Below are 7,312 nucleotides of genomic sequence, written 5' to 3' on the forward strand. Positions count from 1 at the left end.
TAGTGTGTGTTGCTCACCGAGGGGCTGGGTTGGCGGACAGCAGGCTCACCTCTCCTCGGGACCCTTCAGCTTTGCTGAGGGAAGTTCCTCTGCCTTTCTCTTTCTGTGAGCGACCCCCGCAGTTTATCTGTTCCAGATGCAAATACAGAGATTCTGTTACGCCCAAATCAATAAATGGGTGAATGTTTCTACCCTGAATAGGGTTTGAATGTGTTACATAAAAGTCTGCTGTAAAATATCACAGGAGAAAAAAGGTATAATATAATGAACAAAAAGGGGAAAGAAAAAGGTTAGATTAGTGAAATTAAGCCTGGGAAATTAGTGCATGAGGCATAGCCAAATGTTCAGTACAGTATTTTGTGGTCAGCGGGTCTTAAGCTTCCTAGCTGTCAAAGTAAAAAGGGAAACACGATCAGTCATAAGGTTTACAACAGTCTCATAACATGTTCATACCTATTGCTCAAGAGAGGCATGTAGAAACTGGCATCAGAACCTGAGAAATTTTTTTGCTCAGAGTCTTCTTAAATGAGACTCATATGAAATAGTGACCCATATTCTCAAAAAACACAGCACATTCAAGTAATAGACACATGAGGTATTTCCAAGTGGCTACTTACTAGCACACCAGCTAATTTAATAGTGCCAAAGATAAATTCTGAAAACAAACATTTCTAAGGACATGACTGAGCGACTGAACTGAACTGAAGGGTCAAAATGGTTAAGTCCAAGGGCCGCGGTACTATTTATTGTTCTCAGTCAACCTAGGGGCTAGAAATTCACCTCTGTCTGGGCCACGTATTTTGAGATGATCTCTGTTCTAAATGTCAGCTCCTTGGGAGGAGAGGCTTCCCTGGTGGCTCAGAGGTTAAAGCGTCTGCCTGCAATGCGGGAGGCCCCCGGGTTGGGAAGATCCCCTGAAGAAGGAAATGGCTACCCACTCCACTACTCTTGCCTGGAGAATCCCATGAGGGAAGAGCCTGGTAGGCTACAACCCACGGGGTTGCAAAGAGTTGGACACGACTGAGCTACGTCATTTCACTTGGGAGGAGAGAGGTTTGCTGCTTTATCATTTTTATACCAGGTATACTCAACTTTGAGCAGCTTGGTCACCTGCCTGTGTTTTTTTTTTTTTTTTTCTTTTCATGGTTATCACATGCTTTAGAGTGAAACAGATTGGGGTTGTCTTACATTGTGTCACTGTGGGTAATTTGCTTAGACTGCCTCAGCTTCAGTTCTTCTCTCCTGTGAATTGGGAGAGGAATACCTGCTTCACAGGTTTACTGGGAGAAGCAAGTGAGGTCATGTACAATCACAGAGCTCTGTGCTCAGAGGAGAGCAAACACTCAACAGTAGCTATCAAGGAGATGAAACTACTGATAATGATGTCCCTCTTCTTTTTTTTAAATACTGTTGGAGTCTTTTCATTTATTTATTGGCTGTGCTGGGTCTTTGCTGCTCCGCGGGCCTTTCTCTAATTGCGAGGAGCGGGAGCTGCTCTCTAGTTGCGGTGCTTGGGCTTCTCATTGCAGTGGCTTCTCTTGTGGAGCGTGGGCTTTCAGGTGTGGGGGCTTCAGGAGCTCAAAATTTGGGGCATATGGGCTTAGATGCTCTGCAGCATGTGGGATCTTCCCCGATCAGGGATAGAACCTGGTGTCTCCTGCATTGGCAGGCAGATTCTTTACCCCTGAGCCACCAGGGAAGCCCTCTTTCATTGTATTTAGATTGCAGGGGAATGGCCTTTTTCCCTTCATGGCTTTAGTGTCATTAAACAACTTTTATTATGTTAGTATATTTTTGTTAGATTTTATTCCTACTAAAGATTCAACATAGCATTTCTAATACTTTGTTTAACTTTAATTTTTTAGTATAATGCTAAAGCTTTATAGCTAAGAGCCAATATAAACATTTGATTATCTCAGATTTATGAAAGAAAAGGCAAAATAAAATGAAGCAGAACAAAGCCATTTCAGGCCCAAAGAAGCTTCACCAGGCTTTCCCAAGACCCAGTGTTAGCATCCAATAGAAAACAACATCCACAGCTTAAAGATACGTGCTGGAGACCTGTGAGGCTGTAGATCTAATTTAATTAAAATGAAGATTTATGGAAGGAGTGATTTCATTAATGCCTTTGGTTAATAGACAAGTGCTAATTTGCATATCTTGACAATGCATACGCAAAGCAGGTGATGAAGGCCTGCTCTATAAAGGCTCAGAAAGCAAACTGCTGGCTGACCCTGGACTACGTAGGCGGGCATGTGGCAAGTCCACATATCTGTGTCTCTTACAAAAAGGCCTGTAGCTCTTTAAGTGCTCATAAATATACATGCACGCTTGCTCTGTTTTTCTTAAGAGTCTGTTGCTTGCTCAGCTTTTCTCAGGTTAGGGGCAGGGGGATCAGCTAAGCCTCTGACCCCCCTCTCAGTGAGTTCTCAGGGGACAAATCCTAGTAGACTTCAGAGAAATGTGGGTCAACATTGTGTGGCTTTGTTGAGCTTCCTGGAAATAGGAACAATTTGAATTTCAATGACTATTTGCTGAACGTCAGAGCCCTGTGAACTTGCATCAGTAGCCATGATTTGAATGCCTTCAGTATGACATATTGCAAGGCATAAAGTCACATTGTCCCAGTCCTATTTCATATTTTGATTTGAATGGTGGACCAGAGAACATCTCATTAAGTGTGCAAATTAGATCATGTTAAGTAAGTGGCTTGAGTACCTGGTAGAGAAAGATTGAATTTCAAAGTAACGTTAGAGAATGAGTCATAAACGGAGGAAGGCTAGGCATGATTTTATATATGTTTACATCCTCTCTCCCCTCCCACACATGAGATCATCTTATCCACAGTGTCTGTGGGTACTTGGCACAGGCTGACACTAAATAAATACCAGTTTAATTGAAGTGGCCGCAGTGTTCTTGCCTGGAGAATCCCAGGGACGGGGGAGCCTGGTGGGCTGCCGTCTATGGGGTCGCACAGTCGGACACGACTCAAGAGACTTAGCAGCAGCAGCAGCAGCAGCAACAGCAACTAAAGGATTCACTCAAGAAGATTAGGAATGCTTTTCTAGCAACTTGGCTCACAAAGGATCTGAAGTTCAGGATATTTTTCTTACCAACTAAAAAGTAAACTTTGTAATTTTCAGCTGTCCTCTGGGCTAGTTCCTCTGGTTGCCAAAATGAAACCTCAAAACAAAACCGTAGAACAACAAAGAAACAAAAGCTGGTGTTCTTTTTTAAAAAAAAATAATTTTACTTTATTTATGGCTGTGCTGGGTCTTTGTGGCCATGCAGGCTTTTCTATAGTTGTGGCGAGCGGGCTGCTCTTCCTTGCGGTAGGCAGGCTTCTCATTGCAGTGGCTTCTCCTGTTGCAGAGTAGGGCTCTAGGGTGCTCAGACTTAAGTAGTTGTGGTTCCGGAGCTCTAGAGCACAGGCTAAATAGTTGTGGTGCATGGGCTTAGTTGCTCTGTGATATATGGGGTCTTCCCAGCCCAGAGATCAAACCCATGTTTCCTACATTGGCAGAGGGATTCTTTACCACTGAGCCACCAGGAAAGTCCACTGCTGTTCTTTTTACTGCTTTTGTTTCTTCTTTCCTTTATCTGGAAGATGCAGTTAAGGCTATGCCTAGGAGATGTTGATGTAACTTCTGATTTACATTTGGGGACTGATTGTGGTGGGCCTCATTCCCATCGATCGTTGCCACAAAATCCCTCCATCACGTGTTCTTTCTCCCCCATGCTATGGACACAGTTGGAACAGATACAACCATTAGAATCATGGATAGTTAAGATCCTCTGGAAGACAGAGTTTGGTGAAGAATCATAATGAACTGTTAGAAGACCAAGTTCAGGGGGAGGGGTGTCTTGTTCAAGGTGCTCCTTGCTGGATGCCCAAAGAGGGTGGCTCTGTTTATGGAACTGGCCAACTCTGGGAGGCAACCTTCCCTGGCACCTGCCAGTGCATATTCACCTCTCTTCCTGGAAGTCTCTTTTGCTTTCTGATCTTGGATGTTGTCTTAGTTATTTACCTCACTTCTTATTCTAACCCCTTAATGTTTTCTTTCAGTGTTTCATACCTTTATTTTTTTAAGCTTTAAATAAAATTTACCCAGGCTAGAGAACTAACACACAACTTGAAACAAAATCTCACTTTCATTGTGGATTTTCTCAGTGTCTTTAGATGATTTAATTATTTTCAGCAGTTAGGCTAAATTTAGAGAATAAAGAGATTTGAAATAATTAATTGTTAACTCTAGGTGGACTAGATAAAATCATTGTTCAGCTTTTCTTTCTTATCTGTCTTTGCTATTTGTTTGATAGAAAAGTTTATTTTGAACTCTAGAGCTCTAGAAGCCAAGTTTTGGTGAAAAACAAACCCAGGATTAAGTATAAATAGATACTTGTCCTTAGTATCATGATACCTATTTCCCAGAACTGAAATGCAAATTAAACGGTCTGATTTATGTAATGCTCTTAGGATGATTCATATAATACAGCAAGAACTTAGTAAATGGCAGTCATATCATCAACAAAATGGAAAGACAGCCTACTGAATGTAAGAAAGCATTTGCAAATCATATATCTGAAAAGAGTTAACATCCAAAATAGACAACTCAATAACAACAAACCAAACAATCTAATCAAATAGTAGGCAGAGCATCTGAACAGATATTTTTACAAGAAGATAAACTGATAGCCAACACATCCATGAAAAGATGCTCAGCGTCACTAATCACCAGGGAAATGCAAATCAAAATGAGATATCATTTCTTATCTACTAGAATGGGCATCATTGAAAAGAAAACAACAAATGCTAGTGAGGATGAGGAAAAAAGGGAACTCTTGCACACTTTTTTTGGGAATGCAAACTGGTGCAGCCACTATGGAAAACAGTATGAGATTCATTAAAAATTTAAAAATAGAACTATTTGGTTGGCCGGAAAGTTCACTGGGTTTTTCTGTATGATGTCATGGAAAAAGATGAACTATCTTTTTGACTAATCCAATATTATATTATCCAACTCTTCTGCTGGTGGTTTAGTTGCTCAGTCATGTCTGACTCTTGTGATCCCATGGACTGTAGCCTGCCAGGCTCCTCTGTCTATGGGATTCTCCAGGCAAGAACACTGGTGTGGGTTACCATTTCCAACTTTTCTACCTCTGGGTATTTATCTGAAGAAAATAAAAACAGTAATTCAAAAAGATATGTACCCCCATGTTCATTCCAGCATTATTTACAGTAGCCAAGATATGGAGACAACCTAAGTTTCCACTGATAGGTGAATGGATAAAGAAAATATGGTGTGTGTATATATGTATGCAAGTGTGTGTATACATACATACATAGACATATAAATAGAATATTATTTAACTGTAAAAAGAACAAAATCTTGCCATTTGTGACAAAGTAGTTGGACTTTGAGGGCATTATGTTAAGTGAAATAAGTCACAGAAAGACATATACCATGTGATCTAACTTACATGTGGAATCTAAAAATAAAACCCAAACCAAGCTCATAGATACAGTGATCAGACTGGTAATTGCCAGAGTTAGGGAGTTGAAACTGGGTGAAATGAGTGACGAGGGTCGAAGGTATAAGCTTCCAACTATAAAATAAATGTCATGGAATGTAATATACAGTATGGTGACTACCATAAATTGCATATTTAAAATTTGCTCAGAGAATAAATCTTAAAAGTCTTCATATAAGAAAAATATTTCTTGTAACTTTTTTTGGTGATGAATGTTATTTAGACTTATTTTGGTGATCATTTTCCACTATATGTGAATATCAAATCATGATGTTATACATATGAGACTAATATAATGTTATATATCAATTATATCTTAACCAAAAAAAAACTATTGATATAACCACAATGAGAATAATTCTTTCAAATCACATTAGATATTGTTTTAACTATATATTTTAATACAATATGTTCCAACTATAAGCAAACAACCCAAACAGTGGGTTGGTAATTAAGCTATTACCAAATATTGTTATTAGATTTGAGATTTGAGACCTGATTTAAAACTATCAGATTTTTGACTTGTTTCCATTTGAGCAACTACCCATTTATGCTTTATGTACCTATTGGTACATAAAGGGGCTACCCTGGTGGCTCAGAGGTTAAAGCGTCTGCCTCCAATGCGGGAGACCCAGGTTCAATCCCTGGGTTGGGAAGATCCCCTGGAGAAGGAAATGGCAACCCACTCCAGTATTCTTGCCTGGAGAATCTCATGGATGGAGGAGCCTGGTAGCCTACCGTCCATGGGGTCAAAAAGAGTTGGACACGACTGAGCGACTTCACTTTCACTTTCACCTATTGGTACAGTTGGTTACAAGAAAAGTTAAAAGCCACACAGGCAATACCACATCTTGCACTGTAGTTTTCCTCATGGAATAGGACTAAGTTCAACTCTGAGGAGAGGTTTATGTGAAACTACTAAGTGCCGAAGAATTGATACTTTTGAACTGTGGTGTTGGAGAAGACTCTTGAGATTCCCTTGGACTGCAAGGAGATCCAACCAGTCCATCCTAAAGGAAATCAGTCCTGAATATTCACTGAAGCTGAAACTCCAATACTTTGGACATCCGATGTGAAGAACTGACTCATTGGAAAAGACCCTGAGGCTGGGAAAGATTGAAGGCAGGAGGAGAAAGGGATGACAGAGGATGAGATGGTTGGATGGCATCACCGACTCAATGGACATGAGTTTGAGTGAACTCCGGGAGTTGGTGATGGACAGGGAGGCCTGGCGTGCTGCAGTCCATGGGGTCGCAAAGAGTTAGACACAACTGAGCGACTGAACTGAACTGAGACTCCAAAGCAGTGTTCTCATTCTGTGCTTCACAGACACTGGTGTGTTATGACTCATTAAGCAATATAGCAAAAGGGACTTCTGCAGTCACACACAAATAGGAAACAGTTCCCACTATAGGAAATGGATTGATTTTGCCTTGGGCTGCTAATGTCAGAAACCTAGGAATGATATTTGACCCCTTCTTTTCCTCACCTCACGTTACCCAGTCCACCAGCACATCATCTTACTCCATTTCCAATTGTACCCACACCCTCCTCCCTCCGTCTTCTTAGCTGTCCCATCCAAACAGCTCAGCCCTAAGCTGTGATGCGGTCTACCTGCCCCACCTCCATGGCCCCTACTCTCTAGAGCAAGTCCACAGTAATCTTTGAAAAGCTAAATCCTAGGACCTCATTCCCCCTGTCTAAAGCCCTCCCTGGCTTCCTATTCATTTCAGTTCTGTTGCTCAGTATGTCCGACTCTTTGAGACTAAACCCAAGCTTT

Source organism: Oryx dammah, unplaced genomic scaffold (assembly GCF_014754425.2).
Source record: "Oryx dammah isolate SB20612 unplaced genomic scaffold, SCBI_Odam_1.1 HiC_scaffold_20, whole genome shotgun sequence".
Classification (NCBI taxonomy): Eukaryota; Metazoa; Chordata; class Mammalia; order Artiodactyla; family Bovidae; genus Oryx; species Oryx dammah.